Source organism: Mesoplodon bidens, assembly GCF_964165515.1.
Source record: "Mesoplodon bidens genome assembly, contig: HAP1_SCAFFOLD_49, whole genome shotgun sequence".
In the NCBI taxonomy this organism is placed as follows: domain Eukaryota; kingdom Metazoa; phylum Chordata; class Mammalia; order Artiodactyla; family Ziphiidae; genus Mesoplodon; species Mesoplodon bidens.
The window spans coordinates 2,870,492-2,897,665 of record NW_027671810.1 but is presented as its reverse complement, the minus strand read 5'-3'; the positions used below and the strand labels follow the sequence as shown (position 1 = coordinate 2,897,665).

The 27,174-nt window shown below is 42.0% G+C and overlaps 1 long non-coding RNA gene across 7 annotated transcripts in view; it reads left to right on the top strand.

Annotated features, from left to right (window-relative positions):
- LOC308611006 overlaps positions 1 to 27,174 on the top strand; it is a 178,963-nt gene that overhangs the window by 85,375 nt on the left and 66,414 nt on the right. The window contains exon 3 of one of the 7 annotated variants that reach the window (XR_014014734.1): positions 16,223 to 16,253. The exons of the other annotated variants lie outside the window; for them this stretch is intronic. This is a non-coding gene — a long non-coding RNA (uncharacterized lncRNA). Of the gene's footprint in view, positions 1 to 16,222; positions 16,254 to 27,174 lie in introns of those variants that run through there. 7 annotated transcript variants of the gene reach the window in all.

Below are 27,174 nucleotides of genomic sequence, written 5' to 3'. Positions count from 1 at the left end.
GACACTACCTTGTTACTGGATAGAGCCTTGGAGCTGCACCAACTCATTAGAGGGATGTAGTTGAGAGAGACATAGGGAAGGCATGTAATAGGCATGGTGTATCTATCTCATCAAATATTTCAGCATCGCAAACATTATACAGGAACATTTATAAATGGGACATAAAGGTACAGGTGTCCCGGTCTCAGAAGACCAGAAGGACCTCCACAACACTTTCATGTTACAGGGTTTTTATACCACTTTGGTTGTATAAGGTACCTCTAAAAATGGCTGAGTCTAAATTCTCTACCTGCTCAGTTATTTAAAGAATTAAATTCATTTAAATCAAGTAAAGAAACAGTAGGTTTATAGCAGCTCATAACTGCTTACTTTTTTAAAAATTTTTATTTATTTATTATTTTTGGCTCTGTGTTGGGTCTTTGTTGCTGCGCGCGAGCTTTTTCTAGTTGCGGAGGTTGGGGGCTACTCTTTGTTGCAGTGTGCGGGCTTCTCATCGCGGTGGCTTCTCGTTGCGGAGCATGGGCTCTAGGTGCGCGGCCTTCAGTAGTTGTGGCGCACAGGCTCTAGAGCGCAGGCTCAGTAGTTGCGGCACACGGGCTTAGTTGCTCCGCGGTATGTGGGATCTTCCGGAACCAATAGAACTTTATGTTCCTTCCTTTTATTAATTTTAAAGGTTTAAAATGCTTTCGATTTTTTTCTTCTTTGACAAACTCAAAGAAGGACTTTTATCTATGAGGTCCACACTTGATATTCTCAGTCAGAAGTCATCTGCCCAAGGAGGGCCTAGCATCTGAGGCCAACAGTCACGTCCATGTCCCTCAGATAGGACCCTGTATCCTGGAGCTCAGGCTCCAGGCTCTGCTCAGAGGCTCTCAGAGGCTCAGCATTGCTGCTCTGATCAGCCCAGCATAAAGGAAGGCTCTGTCGAGTGAGGCCTGACGTGAGAACGTGAGGCATGATCAAGCAATGGAGAACTCTGTTCTCCTGCAGAGATCCCAAACTCTCTAAATAACCCAACCCAGGGCCGCAAAGTTATGCTTGGGATTTTATCCTGCAATCTCCAAACGCTCAGATGGGTCATGGGCTTCAACTGGAAGCCTTAGTCCCCCCAGAACTACTGGCCCTGCCTGGCCTATGATGTTCTATCCTCTCCTTGAACTTCCTATCTTAGGTGTCTCTCTGACCCAACCAATCTCACTGAGAAATGTGAGCAGGGGAACAAGAAAATAAAGAATCATTCTTTGAGAGGCAACTTTTGGTTCCAGCTCCAACACTTAAAGAGCTTGAGAGTCATTACTCCAGTCTTTAGAAGAAGCAAAATCTGAACCAATTGAAAGTCAGTGACTTTTCTTGTAGCATTAGAGAATTAAGGTCACAGGGCAAATCACTCCAAAATCTTCATAGAGGGTGAATGCAGAGAATCATAGTTGAGGTCAGCTTACCTCAAGCAGAGGCCACTGGAGCCATAAATTGATAGGAACACTTAAAAGGACCCTTTGACAAATTGCTAGAGGATGCACATGGGCTAACATGAGAGCGAGAAACTCCTAGGGTCATTATCTTAGGGGGGCCTCCACCTATTCATGGGTTTCGCCTATGGGAACCCCACCAGGTTCTCACAGTGAAGAGCCATGAAAAATTCTGATGTTTCTGGTGGAGGAGTGTGGGAATGGGAAGAAAAGTAACAATTTTGAAAACATTCTGAAATATCCCCTGAATGTTCTCCATAACAGAAGCTTACTCCACAGAGGAAAAGACTACCAGAGACTTATCCCACATGGGAGAAGGGAAGTTATCCAACTCCAGTTCCCTCTAGCTTTCTTACCTCTTCTAAAAAGTGAAAAGAAAGAAAGAGAGAAAAGAGTTAGAAACATCTGTGAAGAACGCAGGGACACAGGACCACTAAACGACAGATTTAATCATATCCCCTCCCCCCCAGCTCCTTACTACCACCTCAACAGGGCTCCAGTATGGTAACAGAGGATCATAGTCGAAAGAGCTGCAAGGCATAGGCTCTATATAAGGAGGAGACTTAGGGAAATCTGAAGACACCAAGGGAGATGAAAACAAGGACACTATAGGAAATTGAAGTCTCTGACATATACAGCTACAGTAAATATTAAACACAACCAACACCTACCTGGATTAACATAAAACTTCACACTAAGGTCTGTTTACTTCAGTTCCTATTACCCAATACATTATGTCTGGCTTTTCAACAAGAAATTACAAGGTATGATAAAAAGGCAAGAAAAAACAGTCTGAATAGATAAAGCAAGCATCAGATCCACATTCAGATATGACAGAGATTTTTGAATTGTCATACATGGAATCCAAAATAACCATCGTTTCATGTTAAGGGCTCTAATGGAAAAAGCAGAAACATGCAAGAACAGATGAGCAATAAGCAGAGAGAGGGAAACTCTAAGAAAGAATCAAAAGGAAATGTTGGAAACCAAAAACACTATAACAGAAATAAAGAATGCTTTTAATTGGCTCATCTGTATATTGCCTATGGCCAGGGAAAGAGTAAGTGAGTTTGAAAATATGTCTGTCAGTAGAAACTTTGCAAACTGAAATGCAAAGAGAAAAAGAATTTTTAAAAAAACCTTTAACTCAGAATATCCAAGAACTGTGAGACAGTTTCAAAATGTGTAATATACATGTAATTGAAATACCAAAAGGAGAAGAAAGAGAGAAGAGAGAATAAGAAATATTTGAAGAAATAACAGCCCAGGATTTTCCAAAATTAATGACGGATTAACCATAGATTGTGGGAGCTCAGAGAACACCAAGCATGTAAATACGAAGAAAGTCTATACCTGGACATATTTTATTAAAACTGTAGGAAGCTGAAAGATAAAATCTTGAAAGAATACAGAAGAAAGTAATATCCTACCTCTAAAGGAACAAGGATAAGAATTATGGGCTTATCACAAACCATGCAAGCAAGAAGAGAATTGAGTGAAATATTTAAAGTGTTGCAAGAAAAAAAAAATCACCCTAGAACTTTGTGCCTAGTGAAATTATCCTTCAAAAGTGAAGGAGAAATAAAAACTTTCTCAAACAAAAACTGAGATACTCATCAGCAGCAGATTTGCCCTGGAATAAATGTTTAAAAAGTTCTTCAAGGAGAAGGAAAAGGACAACTCAGCTCTACATAAAGGAAGGGAAAAGAAGGAATAAATGAAGGTAAAACAAAACTTTTATTTTTCTTATTCTCAGTTGACCTAATAATACTAATGATAGTGTATTGGGTGATTATAGTATATGGATAAGTGAAATAAATGACATCCGTGTTACAAGGGACAGGAGGGAGGAATTCGGAACTCTGTTATAATGGAACCTGCACTACCTATGAAGTGTTATAATGTTCTATATAAAAGTGGCCTTAGATTAGTTGTAAATGTATATTACAAATGCATGGGCAACCATGAAAATATTTTTTAAAGAAGAATACTTGACATGCTAAGAGAAGAGAGAAATGGAATCATATAAAGTGCTTGTTTAAAATCAGAAAAGGCAGAAAAAGAGAAGAAGAAAAAAAGAATACACATAATAAATACTAAACAGTTACAGATATGGCAGATATTAATCCAACTATATAAAAAAATCACTAAATGTAAGTGTTCTAAATTCACCAATTAAAAGACAGACTGTCAGTGGATAAACCCAGATCCAATTATTTGTTGTCTACAAAACACCCACTTTAAATATAAAGACACAGATGATTAAAAGTAAAGGGAAAGAGAAAACTGTACCATGGTAACACAGATGAAAGAAAGCAGGAGGAACTATATTAATTTCAGACAAAGCAGGCTTCAGAACAAGGAAAGTTATGAGGGATAAAGCGGGGCAGTACATAACAACAAAGGGGTCAACTCTCCAAGAAGACACAAGAATCTAACAACAGACTGTCAAAATATGAGGCAAAAACTGGTCCAACTGCAAGGAGAATTAGGTGAATCCACTGTTATTTTTGGAGAGTTCAACACCCCTCTATGAGAAATGGACAGATTCAGCAGGCGGAAAATCAGTAAGGATATAGTTGACCTAAACAGCACCATCAATCAACTTGATCTAATTGACATTTGTAGAATACTTCATCCAACAACAGAATATGCATTCTTCTCAAGCACACATGGAGCACTGACCAAAATAAACCACATTTTGGGCCACAAAACACACCTTAACAAATATAAAATAGAAATCATACAAAGTATATTTTCAGACCATAATGGACTTAAACTAGAAATCAATTACAGAAAAATAGCTGGAAATGCCAAAATGTTTGGAGAGTAAACAACATGCTACTAAAACATGGGTCAAGGAAGAAATATCAAGAGAAAAAATATTTTAAACTAAATGAAAATTAAAATACAACTTGTCAAAATTTGTGAGCTGCAGAAAAAGCAGTACTTAGAGGGAAACTGATACCATTGAATGCATCTATTTGAAAAGATTTAATATCTTTGAGGGACTCTGGTTTGCTGACCTGATCGATTTCTCCCTGTTTCCAAAATATTGGGGAACTTGAATTCCTCCTTAGGTAGCACAGTGCCAGAAGAAGGAGCCCCACCCAATACACAAAGGCAAGGATGGGAAAACCTAGGAAGTTGAGCTGGAGCTCAGCCATGGTGCAGTAAGGCTCCTCAGACAAAGAAGATGGTCCAGATCATCAGAAGTGCGTTGCTGCCTCAAGCATCTGGGCATTGAAAGTGCACATTCTAGACTAGAGTTCTAGGCCCACATTACAGAGGTTAAGCGTAAACACCAAAGGTTCTTGAGGGTGAGGGAGGGGACAACACAAGAGAGAGAAACCCACAATCCTTCCCCCACCATCCAACCCAGCAGATCTATCCATCCCTCCAGGGCCCTTTAGATACCTCTAACCCACCTTCCAACCCACACATTTACATACCATATATTTACCTTAGTGAAAATTTCTATTTATTCCACACGTTACCCAGATATTACCTGAGACCCTTTTACTGCTTGGTGATCTACCTTTGGACCCCACATAATATTTAAAACTCTTCTATGCCAAGGGATTTTTACCTCCAAGCCTTCAACTACAGCTTCCCCTCATACATAATGTGTTCTCACCTGTATGAAGCCAGAAACATAGTCAGAAGAAATATACGCCCCCATATCTCCTCAAAAGAATTCACATTCACCAAAAAGTTTAAGAGTGCAGAGTAGCCTGTACCAGTGAACAGGAAGCATGACAAAAAGGGAAACAAGGGCATGGCACACCCATGAACCTATGGCAAACAACTTAAAAAGCTTTAGTAGTTCTTTTTTTCCTGAAATCCCTCTTCGGCTATTTAGCCCCCTAAGGTTCTCAAATCTAGCCTCCTCCAGCCATACAGTGTCTCATCCTGCTGCTTGCTCCCTCTTCTGAAAAATCCCTCTCAAAACATTTAAAATTTTTTTCTTTATTTTACAGAACACAACCCGAAGGCCCAAACACACCCTGATTTAAGGAGTGGGCTTCTCTTTAACATAACTTCTAATGAGCACAATATTTAGCAATACGTTTTAGCTTTTTGGAATCACACTCATGGTTACTTCTTCTATGAAAAGTTTTATGATTTTTTTCCCCATCTACTTTCTTACTTGCCACCAAAATTCCTGTTGGCATCTCCATACCTTTTTAAACAATGATGTCATTTTTGTTGATGTGTATATGTATTTATTTCATCTCCCCATGCTAGTCATTTAATAGTTGTAGCCCTTGTGCCTTCATTATTTAGATTATAAACTGCTGAAATTAAGCTGTGTCATTTCCTTACTTTGCTTGCCTGTATTCCCTCGTTGAGTCTGATGAATCAGTCTTGACCCCAGATACCTAATTCTCTCCCTCCCCTATGAGGAGGATACTAGTAATGACAGCTCCTTTCTTTACCTGTCTTCTCCTGCATCCACAGCTCCACTGTTGTCTGTACCCAAAAGGAGGGTCCATTTCAAGCCCACTCCATCTCACATACCTTCCTCCCTTGACTGCAGGAGGTGAATCTGTTCAGAAAAACCCCTCCACATATCTTTGTATCTCTGGTATTGTTTTTTTTTTATAGAAAGTTTGGTCCTGACTGTCCCTGAGGTCCCTAGGATTCACAACTGTAAAAACATCCTCTAAAGTCTGAGCAATATAAGCTCCACCAAAAGAATTTCCAGGATAGAAGGGGTCATAAAAATGACACATCAAATATATTCTTCAAAAAGTGGCCTTGTCATAAAAAAAGAAAGACTGAGAAACACTGATCCAGATTAAAGGAGACTAAAAACACATGACAACTAAATGCAGTCTGATTCTGAATCCTGTAATGGAGGTTTTGAAAAAAAGCCACAAAGGACATTACTCAATAAATTGACAAAAATGGAATATGAATGGGAGATTAGTTAAAAGTTTTATGTCATTGTTAAATTTACTGAAGGGGAAAACTAACTGTACTGTATGTAAGAGAATCTTCTTTTTCTTAAATACACAATGAAATATTCAAGGAGAAGGTGCATGGTGCATGAAATGTATTTTCAAATATTCAGAAATGTATGCATATTTTTCATATATGTGTGTGTGTGTGTATGTGTGTGTATTCATATATAGACAGAGTGGAGTCAGGAAGGGAAGGAGACAGAAACAGAGACAGAGAGAGGAGAGAGATCTCAAATGGGTCAAAATGTTAGTAGGTAAGTCTGGATAAAGGGTACATAGTGTTTACCATCCATGCATCTTTTCCACAAGTTTAGTTATTTTCAAATAAATACATTTAAAAAATGGACCATTGCCTGCTGTCCTGGATTTTACCTAAACTTTGGGATTTCTGCCTTTGATTCTTGCAGCTACCACCATCACCATACCCAAACCCCAGAAATGTGTAATGCCAGCTTCAAAAGTTATCTCACATTCTGTCCCAGGCAAAAAACCTGGGACCCTCTGCACATTTCAACAGGATTTTACAAAATGCTGAAGAAGAGCACCACACCCTCCCCACCAACAAATGTTTTTAAATTAAACACAATACAAAAAAAAAAAAGAAGGGAAAAAAATCAACGTGTTTACAGCATGGAACCCCTGGCTTTTCTGATCTGGTGCCACCAGGTCATCCGTCTTCTGGCGTTTTGTGGTGTGAATTGGTTTGCCAGCACTTCGTCTGCTCTGCTCGCCAGTTACCATTCCTCCACCAGATTTCCATCTTCCAAAAATGTGTTGACATTTTTTGTTGTATCCTCTCTCCTTCTAGTCATCCTTAAGCACTTATTCTTTTTAAATCCTTTGTTTGAATAGTTTTATTGAGATATAGTTCACATACCATACAATTTACTCATTTAAAGTGTGTAATTCCAGGATTTTTAGTATACTCACAGATATGTGCATCACAATTTTAAAAACATTTTCATGACTTCAGAAAGAACCCCGTAACCTTTAGCTATTACCCGCCACCCTTCATCTCCCAGCTCTAAGCAACCATTAATCTACTTTCTGTCCTCTCTTGGCTTCCCTATTCTGAATATTTCACATGAATGGAATCATACGTGGTTATTTGTGACTGGCTTCTTTCACTTAGCGTGTTTTCAAGGTTCAGCCATGTTGTAGGATGTATCAGTGCTTTTTAACGCCAAAAGTATTACACTGCATGGATATACCATATTTTATTTACCCATTCATCAGTTGATGGACATTTGGGTTGTTTCTGCCTTTTAACTCTTATGAATAATACTGCTTTGAACATTTGTTTACAAGTTTTTGTGTGGACATATGTTTTCATTTCTCTTGAGTACATACCTAGAAGTGGAGTTGCTGGGTCACATAGTAATTCTATGTTGAACATTTTGAAGCGCTGCCAGACTGTTTTCCAAAACAGCTGCACCATTTTTCATTCCCACAAGCAGTGTATCAGGGTTCCAGTTTCTCCGCATTCTCACCAACACTTGTTTTAATCTGACTTTGTGTTTCTCGTCATTCTTGTGTGTGTGAAGTGTTATATCATAGTGGCTTTGGTTTTCATTTCCCTGATGGCTAGAGATGTTGAACCTCTTTTCACCTACTCTTACTTTTTTTTTTTCATCTACTCTTGCTTTTAATGGCATTTGGGGAAAGAGAGAAGAAAAACAAGTGTGTTTTATCTACTGTGTTTAACTCGGAACACAATAGCTCATTTTAACTATGTGACAGGAAAAATATTTTCTTGTAAATATTTGAAAACACATATAGTAATGTCAAGTCTTTATCAACATGCACAGTTTACTACTTCTATTCTCTCTGCATGTTATAGTTACTGTGTGATTAAGGGAAGCAATATTGTGCACTGAATTTGACCTGTAAGATTACTTCTTATATGGGGTTGAGGGAGGAATTCATTCGAATGACTCCTTAGGGTTGACTAAAAGGCAGAGCAGAACTGATTGCCAGAGCCTCTAAAGCACAATGCTTTTTTGTCACCAATGCTGTGTACATCTGTTGTGAATAACTGTGTACCACAGGTGATAAGTATCAAAGAAATGTGAGAGCTCTGACATGAGCACATAGCATATGTCTTAAGAGATAGATGACAAGGTGTTTAAATGGGCTTTTGCACTTTAATCATAGTGTAAAAGATGGGATGTATCACACATGCCAAATGATAACTGTGAAAGCTGGGTGAGGGGTGTATGGGAGGTTACATTGTTCTGTCTGCTTTCGTGCATGTTTAAACATTTTTTACTAAAAAGCTTTAAAAATAATAAAAGATGTAGAGTGACTCATAAGGAGAGGGAGGGAGCAAAAGGATACCTGGCCAGGGTGATCAGTCCATCAAGACTAGAGTTTAGCTATCTCTCAATAAGGAAATTTCAGGAAGTGTAATTCCTTTGACGTTGGGAAAGAAACTTCTTTCCATATAACAGGAAGGAAGAAGGAAAGGAGGAATGGGAAATTTTTTTTTTAAGGATTTTGATGAAAATTTCCCATCTCATGACTTCTAGTTCCTCTGTGAATGGTGGTTTGGCACATCTGCTGAGCAAGTGGAGATGGCCTAAATTTGAGAAAAGTGAAGGAGATTTGAAATAGATTTGAGTAGCACTGGAGAGAAAATGGACTAAGGAAACAGTGACCTAAGTTCCATTTGTTTTGTTCACATGTTAGTAAGCATGGAATAAGAATTTGTGGAATGGCTGCATTATTCCCAGGTAGCATGAGGGCTGAATTTATCATGGCATCAGTAGACTTGATTGTGAGATTTAATCCAATAGTCATCAGCTACTTATGGGAAGGTATTTCTGGAAAAGGCAGAGATAGGGGATTTTGCCAGACGGGAAGGATTAAAGGTGATTGGATGGGACCTATTTGTAGTGGAGCTTTTTAAATGTTGCTTACCTGATAGACCACCAAGCCTACCTTGGAGAGAGAGAAAAAGAAAACAAGAGCTTGGTGGATAGAGGAAGAGTAAGTGGGAAAACGACCTAAAGTTGAAAAATTAACAAGTAGTATATAAGCTGGGAGGATGGAGGATGAGGCCAAAGGGTGGAATGTCAGACTGTATTATCCCAGATGGCAGAAGTGTTCCTGGTAATAAGCTCTACAGTGTGGCAGTGACTGCACTGGAATGGAAGTAAAAATGAGATGATGTAGGAACAGGGAAGCTGGGTTACTGATAGGTCTATCCACATGGAGGTTAGAGCCCTCCACCACTCCTCACCTCTTCATGTTCCCCACCCTGGGCCCCCTCCCACCTTTTGTCCCTCTCCCGGGAGCTCCACGGAATCTGCCTTCTCTGTGTGACCATAAGCTTCAGATATTGTAGGATCAATGTCATAACTCTGGATAAGAAAATAAAAGTAGTGAGAGAAGGCTGTAGTGGACATCTATTTTTGTTTTTTTGTTTTAACACCCAGTATCCATAAGTCTTTCTGGAAAAACTACCTCAGGTGCTCTCTAGGATACTCACCCTATTTTTGAGTCCCAGTCGGTACAAGTAGAGTTGCCTTCCCTCTACACCTCATTGTAAGGGTGGGTATGTGTGCAGCCTTGTCCAAAACAAGGAGGTCCATGGTAAGCCCCCAAATGTCTGATAACCCCAGTGCATAGTCTAGGACTCACCTCTGGTTCCTGAGCTGCAGGTATCCTGGGGAGGTGTACCACGGCTCCACCAAGGCTCTTAATATCAGTGGTGGCACCTTCATCTTGATTGGTGAACTGTACACACTAAGGGCAATATCTTGTATATTCCCATCAAGCATAGATGGAAGGAAAGCACCATGATCACCTTCCCCAAAGAGGGGGATGCCATCTTGATGACATCCTTGGAGATACTGTTTTAGTACTCAAAGACACCCCCATGCCTTTTTGATATAAGGCATCAGTGTGCCGTGCAGTTCTCTGGTCATCCTCAAGGACATGGTGCTTGGATCAGATTGAGGAATGGGGGAGCAGGACAGGGTCAGAATATGGGAATGATGAGGCATGAACTTTGTTCCACCAGTAAGGACATTCTTTCCCTTCACTTTTTCTTTCTTTCCCACTCACTTTAAGACATCTTTTGCTTACTCTCAGCTGTATTTTACCCTGGGAGGTAGGTGGCTGCCTGGTCAACATTCCTACCACTGACAGCTGAGTGGTGTTTTTCCTCTGCAAAAAAAAACCAGTCATCAACTGAGCAGCCTGAAAAAATATCCCGGGAGGGGAACCACTTCCCCAGGGTGCCTTTCTAGTAAGGAAACCTCCATGACAAGTTTAAAGTATGCTCTCCAGATACATTAACATGACCCACATAACAGATTCTTAAGCAGCTGCTGTGCTGTTCCTGGACCCTACGGCAAGTAGCCCAGGGTCCAGTAGAGCAGCACCTCCGCCCAAATAGTGCCATTCAGGGTTCAGCCCCCTCTAGGAGCCTCTGGTCACTGAGTTTTAAATAATGATTAAGCTGTTATTTCTTCTTCAGCATTATTTTCAGAAAGTATACCTGTACTTAACGCTCCTCAGGTATAAAAGACCTATCTCCCCTACTTCTCTAAAGGATATAAAACATTCAGTGAGGGGGGATATGTGGGCTGCTATACATGTTCATTAAGGCTAAGCTAAGCGGCAGAAGACAAAGCCCACCTCCTCAAATTTCATCAGGGAGGAAATGGGCTTTGGGGCGGGGCGGGGGTGGGGTGGCGGGGGTGGAAGGGGCACAATATCTATTTCTCAGCAAGAACTCCAGAGGACTGGTCACCTTTTAGCCAAAGCCAAAGGAAGCAATCAGTAAGAGCTGAACTATCTCCTTCCTTTCCCTTACACATAAGCCCTGAGTTACCCAAAACCCATGCCCCCAACACAGTACACAGTACACAGAAAAGATACACTATTATTAGATAAATATTTATTGGGGAGAATCAATGATCTCTACAAGGAAGGAGTTATTTCTGGATGGGAAGTCTTCATCCCTGGAAATTCTGGGGCAGTGTTTTCTGTCTAGACAGTAGAGACAGATGTCTGAACACAGGGCCTTCAGCAGTGCTGAGCGCAGTGGTGGGTGCCTGGCCAGCTTGACGCCTGCGGGTGGGGCTTGGATGGGGCACAGGCTCCCTGTGGGACACTGGTGGGGGATGTTTGTGACACAGTCGCTGGTCCTTGAATGCCACAACTTTCTGGGAGTGTCTCTTCTTATCTCTGATCTGTCTTGTACTACTTGGAGGATAACTCTGGCCAGCAAAGATAGCTTCTTGATGGCAGGACTTGATATTTGTCAGTTTACAGGAGGGAGCCCTGTGGTTGAAAGGATGCCCCTGGACAGGCTCTGTCCAGACCTGCACTTGCGCCTTTTGCTGAGTTTTCCTAAACTGCACTGGGGAAGGAAGGGGCTCTTGAGAGTAGGTGACATCCATTGCATACTGACACCCCGGTTTCTCATCTAGGAACTTCCTGATGCCTGTCGTGATTTTCTGAGCTTCAGTTGTCCCAGTCAAGGCAGCTCTACTTTTAACTAGGCCTCTGTTCTGCACAGTTGATATGGGGCTGCCCTTTTCCTGGGCATCTTCTTGCCTTTTGTATTTTATCCCAGAAAAAAGCCATTGCAAGAAGTGCTTCGTTCTTTTTCTGATATGGCCTTCAGGAAGAGGCTGTCCCTTCTGTGATAGGATCTGGGAAGACTTGCTCGCAAGTGTCTTCTCTAGTACCATCTCCTGAGTAGGGAAACGCTTCCTCCTAAGTTGGGATGTCCCGAACCCTTTATCCCCTCGATCAAGCTCTTCTGCCTTGGGCTCCAGAGGGCTCACTCTCTTTGCAGTTGGTGGGAAATTCTTATCCTGGCACCTCCTTAAGGCATGCTTAGGGACCCAAGGTTCCTGCTGCTGCTCCATCCTGATTCCTCTGTCCTCCAAATGGACATGCAGCACCTGGGAAGCTCCCATGTCCCCACCTGAGACACCCTGGGCATGAGTCAGTGAGGCCTCGTAAGTCAAGTTATCTGAAGCAAGGGATGTGTCAGTGGGTTGGCCTTGAGCCTGGCTATGCTCCTTGTTCTCCAGTTTAAAGTTCAACTCACTGAACAGTTGTTCTTTAAGGTCTAATGATTTAGGATCTTGGGGAACTGGTAATTTGGGTGGGGGGCTTCCAGTGGTCATGGTAGTTCTACTTTATTCTCACTCACATTTATCATTTGGAAGCTCCCTGGCTTGCTACTTGCCAACATGTCACTAGTTTTTAATTGAAGGGTATCAAGCTCCTCAGCCGTGAATACCTCCCTAGACCATGTGGGCATTGAAACAGGTTCTGACTTCTCCACCTTTTTGCCCCGTTGCATTTCTCCTTTATCACTGGAACGCACACTCTTATGCTTCGGCTCATATCTGGCCCCAGCTTGCTTTGCAAGCAGCTTTTGGGGGTCTCTGTTGGCTAGTTGAATGTGTCTAGGACCTGCTTTCCCTGTGATGCAGAGGGAGACAGGCAGACGAGTCTGTCTGGCATCCTTAATTCTCTGAACACCCTCTGCCAGCCCACGGTTGACATCAGAGCGTGGTTGTCTCAGGACCCTCTGTCCTCCTTTGCCCACAGGTGAGGTGGCAGGGAGAGAACGATCCAGGTCAGGGTCTGAATTTGTTGTTCCCACTTTGTCTCCATGGAGAGATGCAGAGCTTCCTCTCAAGGACTTGAAGCTCCCAGATTTGGAGTCTGCCTCAGAAATCACATTGGTTGAGGAGGGCAAGTTGGCATGAGACAAGGACTGGCATGAGGCATCTTTCAATTTAAAGATCTGGATGGATTCAAGGACCTTGCGGGGAAGGGCCCACAACATCCTCATATGAAACCTTTTAATATGGGCTTCCAGCATCTGTTGTGGACTGGAATCAACAAAAGTCAGGTCCTGGAAGGTATTCAGGGGATAGGCCTCACCCACTGATGAGGGCAAACTTCTCTGTTTTGTTCGGGTGTGGGATTTCACAGAAAGAAGCAATGTTTGCTTGATAGCATGCCATGAATTACGCACAGTCTCAGGGAGCCGACCCTCATGTATGTCCTCCAACTTCTTGCTCAAATGTCCTTTTAGGACATTTTCAAGTTGTCTCCGACTTAGACTCTTTGCTGACACCCTTGAATTTTTCTCTGAGAGACTCACCATCTGACTGTTTAGGTCTTTCTCAGAGTCATACCCCAGATCCTTACCTGAAGAGCTCTTTGGGTCATTCAACAGGTGATCTTTTGGGCCATTCTCTAGGCTGTGTCCCAGATCTTTCCCCACATCTTCCTCTAGCTGGAACATTACACCAGGGCTTTCTGGAAGTGAGTTCTCAGGAACAGGCTTCAGTAAGATGGCAATTGATTTAGATTGAGTGACAGATAAAGTGCAGTCTGGCTGTGGTGAAACAGACAGAGCTGGTGGTGCATGATGACAAGCAAAAGAGTCGGGGTGATTCATTGCCTGGGACAAATCTGATAAGGGGTTGATATCTTGGGAAAGGGTGTGGTCAAGAGAAAAAACGGTATCCGGAGACAAAGTGGCCTCTCGTGGGAGAACAGGACCTGCTGTCTGAGTGTCACGTGGTAGGAGACGGGGAAAGGCAAGGGGTTGGGGTGGGGAGTAGTCCACAGGGAATTTGGAATCCAAGGAAGGAAAAGGCTCTGGTGCCAGAGAATGACCCAATGGGGAGGGTGAAAAAGAGTCAGCTAAGGGGGTCATTGGGTTAGGGGAGAGAACGGAGGTGGGCAGTGTGGTAGGCTCAAGCAGAGAGGCTGGTGTTAGGTCCCTTGGAGGGACTGTTGAGAAGGCAGGGGACAGAGTAAACGATGACTCAGTCACAGAAGCTGTGGAAGCCAACGGGGACACAGAAGAAGTAGAATCTTCCAGGGCCTCTGGGAGTAGCAGCCGACTGACCTCAGCAGTTGCATTATTACACACCTCACAGAAGGGGTCTGGACATAAGAGTTGACGCAAGCGGCTGGTGTCATTGTGCCGGCCCAGGGTGCTGCAGAAGACAGGAAGTACAAAGGTGCAACCAGGACCAGAACAAGGAAAGGGGGACCTGCTGGCCTGGCAGGGGTGGGGTCACTGGAAGCCTGCTGCCCCTTCACATTGCTCCACATCCATGAGTTCACAACATGCTCAGTAGCCCTCACCTCAAGGCCTTCATCACATACTCATTCCTATGCTACCCCCTGCCATGACTACAGCAGGTTGCACTGAATCCCTGGAATTGCATAGAACATGCTAAGGGGGGATCAGGAAAGAAGGGGAAAGAGTCACCTTTTCAGAATAGAAATCAGCTGCGTTTTCTCCTCTGTTTCTGTCTGGTGACATCTCCAACCTGAGAAACCAGGAGAGTGGGTTATATGTAATGAAGGTAGAAGCATAGGGATAATAAAGGAGTCCCCTTATGGGAAACCCTTGGGATATTAGACTCTGAAAGACCCAAGAATTAGTAGATGAGGTCAAATGGTCAGTGATATTAACATGTGTATGTTGCTTCTTGTAAAGTACTTTCACATGCATTTTATCTCATGTGATGCTCAAAACCACCATGTGAAGCCCAGAGATCAGTGTTGCCTTAGAGAGGGATCTGATCATCCAGGAAGTCAAAGGACTTTTACAAAGTCAGGACACAGAAGTTCTGACTCTTGACATCTCACCTGGCCACCTGTTGGGAAACACCCATTGCCCAGGTCCATCACTGCTTCATGCCCAGCGATGAGCAGAGCAGGGAATCTGAGAAGTGTCTCAGGCTCTGACTGCCTTCCCACAAGCCTCTCCTCTGAGAACTCTGGTCTCTGAGAGAAACTGTACCTAGCAGTTGACATCCTCAGAGATCAGGGACCTTGGATCTCCTGGAAAAGGCAGGAAGGGTCACCCTTGGAGAGTTCAGGTGGGATAGGCAGAACCTTACCTTTTGGTGTTCCACCTTTCCTTCTCCTCTTGGCTCTGCCCTGATGCTGAGAACAAAAGAAAAGAATGAAGGGCTGGGGCTCATTTCTCTCACTCTTCTCTAGGAAACTCAGATATTCATTATCCATGAATAATATGACTCTCTTTTAATTAACAGAACTTTATGTTCCTTCTTTTTATCAATTTTAAAGGTTTAAAATGCTTTCCATTTTTTTCTTCTTTGACAAACTCAAAGAAGGACTTTCGACTATGAGGTCCACACTTGATATTCTCAGTCAGAAGTCATCTGCCCAAGGAGGGCCTAGCATCTGAGGCCAACAGTTACGTCCATGTCCCTCAGATAGGACCCTGTATCCTGGAGCTCAGGCTCCAGCCTATGGTCAGAGGCTCAGCATTGCTGCTCTGATCAGCCCAGCACAAAGGAAGGCTTTGTCGAGTGAGGCCTGACATGAGAATGTGAGGCATGATCAAGCAATGGGGAACTCTGTTCTCCTGCAGAGATCCCAAACTCTCTAAATAACCCAACCCAGGGCCACAGAATTACCGTTTGGGATTTTATCCTGGAGTCCTCCAAACACTCAGATGGGACATGGGCTTCCACTGGAAGCAGCCGCAGAGCACAGGGAGACCAGGTCGGTGCTTTGTGACCGCCTGGAGGGGTGGGATGGAGAGGGTGGGAGGGAGGGAGACGCTTGAGGGAAGGGATGTGGGAACAGATGTATATGTATGACTGATTCACTTTGTTATAAAGCAGAAACTAATAAAAAAAATGCACACACACACACACAAAATGTGGGAATAGAAATGGAAACAACAATAAAGAATCTCCGTTGGGGGCTCACCCAGGGCTGCTTACCTTTCGGATGTCTTTGGTTTTACTAAAGATAGATGAAAATGGCAAGCGCACCAGGTACCACAGGAACAGAAGAAGCAACCCCAACCCGCACAGGACGACGAGGTTTTGGTCAATATCCAAGGATGTTGAGTCACAGCTCGGACATGGGTCAGTAAGCTGTTCAAAAATGAGAGAGCGTTCCATTTTCTGAATTCCGTTTTCTGAATCACAAGGCTGCTTGAAGTTACTGAAGTTATTGAGCAGTCCCAGGCCTGCATCACAGAGCACTGGAGAGTCACAAAGGGTTTCTGAGTGTGGGGGAGGGGACAACATGGAGAGGGTGTGTCCACGGCCCCTCCCCCACCCACCAGTCCAGCAACCCCTTCCGCCCCTGCTGGGCCTTCCAGGTCCCTCTGCCCTACCCTGCCATCCTATTTTCCAACTCCATCCTTTCATGGTTTCATATATTTACAGTAATGAAATTTTCTGCTTGTCCCATAGGTAACCCAGATACTACCTGGGTCCCCTCTACTGTTTGGTAGAAACTTGACTTGGGTCTCACCAATTCCACTGCCTTAAGTGTCTGAAATACTGTCTGGAAGTTTTGCTTGTACCCACACATTTATACTCAGGATCATATATGTCCTTAAATCCATCTTTCCTATAGAATCTTTTCACTACGCAAACCCAGTTCTAAAGAACTTAAAAGTTCTTTTATCCAGTTTTGTGAATGTTGAATAGGGAATTTTGCTTTTTGTTGCAGTCAGCCGTTACCATCTTCAGTCAGAGGGGCTGACTCAAATAATTAAAATGAAGAAGTCATTGTTCAACATTCACAAAACTAAAGTTACTATAAAATAAATGTAAATAATTAAACTTTCACGAGATCTTGAGGATAAGTCTGTAGCACTTATTTTTGTGAAGTTAGTGAAGCTTAAACTGCATAAAGACTTTTAGGACATGCTACACACACACACACACACACACGCACCCTTTGACAAACCAATCTGGTATTTTCAAATCTAAGAATAAAGTGTTTTCTCATTTTATTCCAATCTTCCATCTTTTGTTTTGACCCTACTTCTTCCTACTCTACCTAAAATACAGACAGTCCCTGACTAGGGGACATCAATTTTCTAACATGTGCACAAATCCCTGTCCTAGTCAGTTTGGGCTGCCGTAACAAAACACCATAGATTGGGTGCTTAAACAACAAACACGTATTTCTCATAGTCCTGGAGGCTGGGAAGTCCGAAATGAAGGCAACAGCAGATTCTGTGTCTGGTGAGACCTACTTCCTGGTTCGTCAACAGCTGTCTTCTCCCAGCAACCCTGCAGAAAAAGTGGGTGAGAGAGCTCTGTGAGGTCTCTTCTATAAGAGCGTTAATTCCATTCATGAAGGCTCCACTGTTGTGACCTAATCACCTCCCAAAGGCCCCATCTCCTAATACTATGATATCATATTGGCCTTGGGGTTGCAACATATGAGTTTGGTAGGACACAAATATTCTGTCCATAACACTACCCAAAGGCTGTGCTAAGTCCTCTGGTGGCACGGTGGGACCCAGGAATGTCAAAGCCTTAGAGAAGAATCGAGTCTTGAGCAGCCTTACCTGATTATCCTTGTGGGCCCTGTAAATATCATCTTTTCTTAAGTGTGCCTTGCCACAAAGGTTGAGAAGCTCTGCTCTATATAATCATCCCCATAAATGTTTGAAAATCAACTACCTGCCATGCTTTTTTTCAGGCTCCTCTTGTCAGGTTTAAATAATCCCAGTATTTCCCTCCCCTCTTCCTACATCTTCCTTTCTAAACTCTTTATCTTCATGATAGCTGTTCTCTGAACTGTCTCCTAATTTCTCATGTCTTTCTTAAACTGTGATGCCCTTTATTTGACACCCATGGCCTAGCACAGTTACTTGATCTCCTGTGAAAGGGTTAGACAGCCTTCAAACCCACAGAGTCTTCTTTCAATTATGCAGGAACAGGTAACCTACCCTGAGGATAAAATCTGCCAAGAGGCACCACTTCCTCCTGACCTTGATATGCAGCCTCAGCCAAGTTTTCATTTAATAAATATTTCCTGCTGGAAACTAGGAGACACCAGTACCTGTAAGTCGCAGGCTCTGTCCTTAAGGACCTCATGGTGCAGTTTTAGGGGCAAGCCCTACACAGGTCAAGAGTTACATAACCGCACAGGAGAGGTCCCCCATGGCATTTGTGAATTGGCAAGTGATCTCTGGAATAGATCAGAGAAGGGACAGATGCTATGGGTGATAACTGCTCAGACATTTTATGCTCCTTAGGAAGGTATCCCTGCATGCCTCTCCAATTTTCTGATACAAATTAACGATCCTTGGAGAAGATGGTTATAGAAGAGCTTTTCTCTTTTAAAAGGGCACATGTTGGCTAGATATCCTTACATACATGTGTGTGCCTTGCGTGTAAAACTTACAAGAAGTTTCAATAAAAAGGCTTTTTCCAAAATGTTAATAAGATTCCTTTTCAGAACCTGGTAGAGCTCCTTCAAAATTGAAAGAAACAAAGGACTAAATGTACAGCACTTTTCTTTGCTTTTTTTTTTCTTTTTGTACCAACCACAAATAAACTCCATTGGTATTTAGTAGCAGAAGTTCACAGCACTTATCCTTCCTAGACTAACATCAATGATAAATTATAAATTTATTTGTCTAATTTATAAAACATTTTGCTTTCAGCGATCTCAGTGCATTTTCACAAACATCCTGTGATGTAAACAGTACAGGTATTATTGTGCCCATTTTATCAGTAAATAAAACTGAAGTTCAGAGACGGGAAGAAACTTCCTTAGATTTGGTTCAGCAAGTAAGTAGTAGAGCCCTGCCTAGTAAATTCCCCACATTCTCAATGCTACTATTTTAAACAATATAAATAAGTGACTTCTTAAAAAGTATGCCCTGGTACTAAAATTAAAGTGGTTATGTGATTGAGAATATTCACTTTATCCATTAAGTGAGGCCAAATTTGGGAAGTAAAGAAAAGCTATTTTTGGCATCCTATCACCTCTTAGGTACCTTTTCCTTTTCATTCTTAGCACCAGTATCTTGGTAAGTTTTCTCTGTTGCCCTCTTAAAACCTACTTTCAAGAACTCTATTACATATGATTCTCAGTAAGGTATAAATGAATAATAAAAGCTTAAAATGTCATCCCTCCCAGGAACACATGTCACACATTTTACATATATCTAACCCCAAAGCCTTGTAATAAAGCTCTCACCAGAGCATTTCAGGCAGCCATCCTGAGGTGGCAGTGGTGGCTTTCAGTAGAGTGAGAGCTTCTCCTCTCCGCCCAATGACATCTTCCCAGTTGACCTTCATCACTACACAGAAGTCTGGTTCCAGATTTCAGGCTGCACATGGTTAGATTATCCCCAAGAAAGAGTATTTTCCAAAAGCTCTACTAGAGTAGTACGCTGCCTATTGGAGGAGACTCAGTAGGGATAAGTCGTTCGTCTAGGCTTGTCACATGTCCTCAGTGCTCTCGCTCACATCCTGGCCACGGTCCCAGGGATGAGCCACGTAGAGGGAGCTTTTTTTAGGTTACCAAAGAGCCTGAAGAACAACAGATTCTAGAGTAGAATCCTTTAAAACTGAACTGAACACTGCCGCTTTAAGATGTTCTTCGTTCATACACACACCACACTTTCATTGAACTCTACCATGTAGTATTTCTAGTAGAAATATCAAGAAAATAAGGCATTGCCTCTGCCCTCAGGCAGGTCATAGTTCAGTAAGTAAGGCCTGCAAACAAGTATAATAAAGTGATATGAACTATAAAAGAAGTAGGAATAAGAACACAATGAAAATACAGATGAAAGAGCAATTAATTCTTCTGCCAGGAGGGAGATGAGAGAGAGGCAGGGAAAATTTCAGACGTGGTGCCAACTGAGATGGGCCTTGTGAGGTCACCTCCTCCTCCTCTCCATCCTTGCCCTGGCCCTCTTCCTGTTCCTCACCCCCTTCCTCCTCACCCTCCTTTGCTTCTTTCTTTAGACTTTAATTTTTAGAGCAGTTTAAGGTTCACAACAAAACTGAGCAGAAAACACAGAGCTTCCATATGCCATCTGACCCCCCCCAACACCCCTCCACACACACACACAACCTCTCCCACTATCAACATCCAGCACCAGGACTTCCCTGGTGGTGCAGTGGTTACGCCTGCCAATGCGGGGGACATGGGTTCGATCCCTGGACCAAGAAGACCCTACATGCCACGGAGCAGCTAAGCCTGTGCACCACAACTACTGAGGCAGTGCTCTAGAGCCTGTGAGCCACAACTACTGAGCCCGCAAGCCATAACTACTGGAGCCCACACACCTAGAGCCCGTGCTCTGCAACAAGAGAAGCCACTGCAATGAGAAGCCCATGCACCGCAACGAAGGGTAGCCCCCGCTCACTGCAACTAGGGAAAGCCTGCGCGCAGCAAAGAAGACCCAACACAGCAGAAAGAAAGGAAAGGAAAGGAAAGGAAAGGAAAGAAGGGAGGGAGGGAGGGAAGGATGGAGGGAGGGAGGAAGGAAATTTTAAAAAAAAATGCAGCACCAGAGTGGGACATTTGTTACAATCATACCTACATGGACACATGATTATCACCCAGAGCCCATAGTTTACGTGAGTTAGACAAGTGTATAGTGACATGTCTCCACCATTGTAGTATCACACAGAGTAGTTTCGCTGCCCTGGAAATCCTCTGTGCTCTGCCTCTTCACTGCATCCTCCACCCTAACCCCTGGCAACCACCAATCATTTTACTGTCTCCAGTGTTTTGCCTTTTCCAGAATGTCATATAGTTGAAATGATACAGTGTGTAGGTAGCCTTTTCAGATTGGCTTCTTTCACTTAGTGATATGCATTTAAGGTTCCTGCATGTATTTTCATGGCTTAATAGCTCATTTTTTCAGTGCTGAATAAATACTATTCAGTTGTCTGGATGTACCACAGTTGATTTATCCATTCACCGTAGACATCTTCTTGCTTCCCAGTTTTGGCACCTATGAATAAAGCTCCTATAAACTCTTTTTCTTAAAAAAACACGTTGTTGAGGCATAATTCACATACCATATAATTCACCCATTAAAAGTGTACAGTTCAATGACTTTTAGTATATTCACAATGTTGTGCATCCATCACTACAATCAATTTGGGAACATTTTCATCACTCTAGAAAAGAAACTCTGTTCCCCCTAGCCTTCACCCTTCAATCTCATCACTCTCCCCAGCCCTAGCTTACCACAAATCGACTTTCTCTATAGATTTGTCAATTCCAGACATTCATATAAATGGAATTATACAATATGTGGCCTTTTATATCTGGCTTCTTTCACTTAGCATAATGTTTTCAAGGTTAGTCCATGTTGTTCCATGTATCAGCACTTCACTTCTTTTCATGGCAAGTAATATTTCATTTTATGGATATACCACATTTTGTTTATACACTGATCAGCTGATGAACATTTGGTTTGTTTCCACTTTCAGCTATTTTGAATAAAGCTGCTATGAACATCTGTGTACACATTTTGCTGCAGACATATGTTTTCATTTCTTGCTTATTCATTTTTGCAATAACTTAAAGTCACACTTTGTCTAAGTTTGTTGTTTTCTGAGATTTGGGTAATATAACCATATCAGACTCCCTGTGAAATGAAAGCTTTGGAGTCTAAATGCAGTTTTTGTCAAATGTCTGGGTGCATCAATTTGCCCTCCTGCCAACACTCTCAAAATTAGCCCTTGAGTCAGCAGGAATGATGGTGATGCATAATGCTTAACATTTAAAAGTAATGAACACCTTATGTTCTCAAGTTCCTATTCTTAGAAAATCAGAGGAGGGTGTGCGAAGAGAAAGTGCAATCCAGCCAAAGTGAACATGAGCAAACCTATTACATATATAAAAGTGCATGTGTGGTCACACTAAAGCATTGGGCATGTGTCTGAGGATGAGAGTAGCCAAAAAAATGAGGCTGAGAAAGAAGGGGACTCAACTGTGAATGACTTTGAATGACAGTTTAAGAAGCCTGAACTCTGGATCAAGGGAGTGGGAAGCTAAGGTTTTCATAACCAGAAGAATGGCATTCCCAGATCTCTGTTTTGGAAAGATGACTGGCAAGGTGACTGAGAGTTAGGGGGAAACATGCAAATTATATGACATAGGACTCTTTCTCTTGCAGATGATAGAAAACCTAATGAATTCTAGCTTGAGCAAAATTTTTAATTTATTGGCTTCTATTTCTCTATAACACAGGAGCAGATTCAGTTTCTGACTTGCTACCTCTTGGTTCTGCTTTCTTGGTGTTGACTCATTCTCAAGCCACTTCTCTTATAGTCCCAAGGTGGCATCCAGCCAGGAAAAACAGAATTGTTGTCCCAGTTTCTCAACCAAAGTCCCAACATTCAAGTGACTGGGACCAGCTCAGGTCATAAGAACACCCATGAAATAATTACTGGGAACCAGAGAATACTACTGGCCTAGTCTAGGTCAGTGCTACTCAAAGTGTGGTCCGTGGACCAATGCCTGTTTCCACATTTTTGTTACCATCTACAACAAGATAAGTTTAGACCATCAGCCATAAAAATAAACGAAATTGAGTTCTTTGTAGTGAGGTGGGTGGACCTAGAGTCTGTCATACGGAGTGAAGTAAGTCAGAAAAACAAATACCATATGCTAACACATAGATATGGAATCTAAACAAACAAAAATGGTTCTGAAGAACCTAGGGGCAGGACAGGAATAAAGACACAGAGAATGGACCTGAGGACACGGGGAGGGGGAAGGGTAAGCTGGAATGAAGTGAGAGAGTGGCATGGACATATATACACCACCAAATGTAAAACAGATAGCTAGTGGGAAACAGCCGCATAGCACAGGGAGATCGGCTTGGTACTTTGCGGCCACCTAGAGGGTTGGGATAGGGAGGGTGGGAGGGAGATGCCAGAGGCAGGAGATATGGGGATATATGTATATGTATAGCTGATTCACTTTGTTATACAGCAGAAACTAACACGCCATTGTAAAGCAATTATACTCCAATAAAGATGTTAAAAAAAAAAAGGTAAGTATAGAAACTGAGGATGGTTAGAAACTTGTACTGCAATTTGAGAGAGTCATTAAATTTCATAATAAAAACTGAGGCTTATATTTTGTATGTCATAGTTCGTGTGTCATTTTTCCAGTGATTCATTTTTACTATATTTTATACAAGTACCAGTCCACAGTGGATGGGGGTGTGGGAGATGAAGCAAACTGGTCCTTCACCACAGATAGTCTGAGAAACCGTGGTCTCATATACATGGTCCACTGTGAAGCCTGCGGGTGAATCAACATTCTGGAAGCACACAGGGAGACTTTGGGGAGCTCTTCTCCCCTCGCCATGAAAGAAGGCAAAAATAAATGTCCACTATAATCGGGATCTTAGTTGGAGAGAGGAAGGACATTCGCAGACTTACTTTAGCTCTCTTATTTTCTCAAGCTTTTGTCCACGTTGATCTGCCCTTATTCAGAGTCCCTAGTAAGAATTTACTCTGCATAAGCTTTGGATATGGCCAGTTTAATAGGCTAAACATTACATGGGCATTCACCTGCCTTGCCCATTAAAACTTGTATTACTAGAATCAAAGCATTTGAATGGCTCTCTTAAGCCATTAAGAGAAAAACAACTTTGAGCTAAACTAACACAAGGTAATTACTAAGCTGAGCGAAATGCCTCTGCCATGCTCTTGGCACTGAGGTATGGAAACTCTACAGCCCTATAAGAAGTCTGAAGGAAAAAAATGTTTTATACAAATTTCAGGGGTCTAAGTTTCTCATTAAAAGTACATTTTAGAAAGTTGTTTTAAGTTAACTTGCTAGGGCAGTTGTACGGCAAGCAGACGGATGTAGCAATTTGTCAAACTGCAGCTTTCATCTCTCTTTTAAAATAATATGGAAACAATAAAAACACAATTAAAACTAAAATTAAAAAAGCATAATCTGAAAGAGTATTTTGATTTTTTTCTAATTAAAGCTCTGCAATTAAAGTTTTGCTGGAGAACAACCTGTGTTTTTCATCTCACAAACGGCTAATAAATGCACCGAATTTGAGATGTCTGCTAAAACTCAGAGCTGGAAGTGACCTTGGAGAACCTTCTAGTCTGGCTTTCTCATTTTACAAATTGGAAACTGAGGCCAGAGCAGGTTTATTTCTTTTTTCCTTAATCCTTTCTTTCATGTGTGTGCATGTGTGTGTTTTCTCTTGGTGCCTGCACCTAATTTAGTCACTCAATATAGGACTTGCTTCTTTCCAGTATGAAGACAAGGACTCAACAAACACCAAAGTTTATGCAGTACTACCTCGAAATCTGCAATTTTTGCCTAAGTGAACTTCACAAACCATTGAGATAGTAATGCATTTTTGTGAAAACCAAATGGAAATACAGCATGTGCCTTCATGCCTTCTGCAATAAACTAAGCTGAATGTAACTTCAGTATTCTTTGGTGACCCCAGCTTAGTCTAATAAACAGCTGTGATACTGCAGAGGAGCAGGTGTAGGTGGTCTGGGACTTGGACACAAATGTGCATTGTCTCCAGCAGTGCCCCACAAACCTGCTATCATTTTAAAAATCCATCACCTGTATTTTAGGAGTTTACCTCTTTTTCATAAAAACACAAGAATTGTTTGCCAAATGTACATATGCAGTGCAAAACTGACCTATGACAGAACTGCCTTTAGCAGGTCACGGGGCTACCCTAAAGAGTTAATGTAGTTTGGATCACTTTTATCCCCTCAGGGGGTGAGGGAACGACAGGAAGGAAATGGAATATAACAAATAATATAAGATTTGGTGGGTACTTAATTTGTGCCCCAAACTTTCACTCATTTCATTTCTTAACTATCTTGTGAGAGAAGAAATAGTTCTCTCACTCACAGATAACAAGACTGAGCCCCAGAAAGATTAAATAACTTGCCCAAGGCCATAAGCGCTAAAAAGTGAAAAAGTAAGGATTTGAACCAAGCTTGCTTTGGTCCCAGACGTGCATCTTCAGTCCACACAATACTGTCTCAGAGAGTAGAGTCACTGCGTCTTGATCACTGACTTCATTTTAACATGCCGGGAGCTATATTTTGCTGTATAACAAACCACCCCAAAAATTAGTGGCTTAAAACAATGAACATTTTATTTGCTCATAATTCTGCAATCTGGGTTGGGCTTGGCTGGGTGACCCTTCTGTTGATCTTACTGATGGCTACTCACGTGGACTCATCCAGCTGGCAGGTCAGCAGGGGCCTGTGCTTGACTGAGACACTGGGATGGCCAGGCTTGTCTCTCAGGGCCTCTCCGTCTTATGTGGCTTTTCTGACAGCCTCTCCACATAGCTGTAGCAGGCTAACCGAATTCTTATAAAGCAGATCATGGCTCTGAAGAGAACAAAAGCAGAACTTCTTAAGGCTTGGAACAAGAACTGATAGAGCATGACTCTGCCACTTCCAGTTAATTAAAATAAGTCATACTCCCAACTCAGGTTCTAAGAAAGAGGACTACACAGAGGCAAATACTGGGAGATCACGGGGGGCCAACAATGTAACAGTGGTCGCTATACTCTTCTTGAACTGTGGCACGATCAACTGTAAAAGTTGCTGTTTCTTCTATACCTTCCATTTTTCTTATGTGCAGTTTTTCACTCTTTTCCTGTTTGTTTCTCCACTTTCTCCTACCATTTCTTAGCTTTTCTGCGTTGTAACTGGCCTTCCCTAGGCAGCCACAAATAAGGGATGCCTCTCCTTCAGAGCAGTGAACTGACCAATCGCATCTTGTCAACCCTATTCTTCAGGTCATCAGTCTTTGTTAAAGTGTTCTACTGACAGAGGTTGCTTTGTCTAGGTTTTTGTTTCATCTTGTTTTGCTTTATAAACTGCGTTCAAAGCTGGAAGTCTAATGTAAAGGAAATAGGACATTACTGCCTCAAGAAGCAACTTAAGTGAGTACATTTGAAAGCTTCACCCTTATAAATAAAAGTTAGAATCTATCATACTCCTCTTCAGTTTTACCTGCAAGAAGGCAAGATGTCCAGTTCAATGGCCAAGGCAAGAAATCAATGTTTATCATGTTTTACATGCTTTAACTTCCTTTAGCAGTCATTCACTAGGGCAGAGAAGGAAGAGAGGCCTGTAGGAATCAGATAACTTCCAGCATTACAATTCTAGTTCACAGCAGGTTGCTTCTTACACGTAGCTAAAATGAGATCCGATTAAATTTCCATTGAATCATTCAACCTGTCTGATCACTGCTTTCTGCTGTCAGGAGAGTTTCAAGAGTACTAAGAATTAGGGCCAGGAGAACTTGCTGTACAGATACCACAAGCATGAAGAGGGCAAAGGAAATAAGAGAAAAGAATTGTAAACACCCAAGGTGAAAATTCTTGCAGAAGGGGATCATGGGTTTCCATTTGAAATACTGACGAATTAAAATGAAAGTTAAAAGTTGAAACGTGAATTACCCTTCAAGTGTTTCCAAATCCATTCACTGACAATGTTTATCATTGTGTCTTTTATTCTGCACCCTGAGGCCAGTCACTGGATCCTTGATTGTTGCATTACGTCTCCACCAGACATTTAGGTGCAAAAATGAAAGGGGATTAAATTTAATTTGGCTATGAATTGCTCAAGTGAAGGAGGCAACTGAGATAAAATGTCTTTGTTACTATTTTAGACTAATTCATGGACTCTAATCTGTGTTCTGTCGTCACAAACATCAAAAGTTGATTGAAAATGGGTGTAAATTCATACATAAATAATACACAAACTCATGACAACCCTCATAATGATTTACAAAGTCCAATATTCTAAGAAAATTTGGAGAATCTGACTAGATTCTGATGTTCTCAGGAAGAAAAAATTGATAAGTTTATCAAAGAAATTTTTGAATGAAGAATATGAACGGCAGCCACACTAGATACTTAAGTACAGCATAAAGCTGAGCTGGAGGGAGTG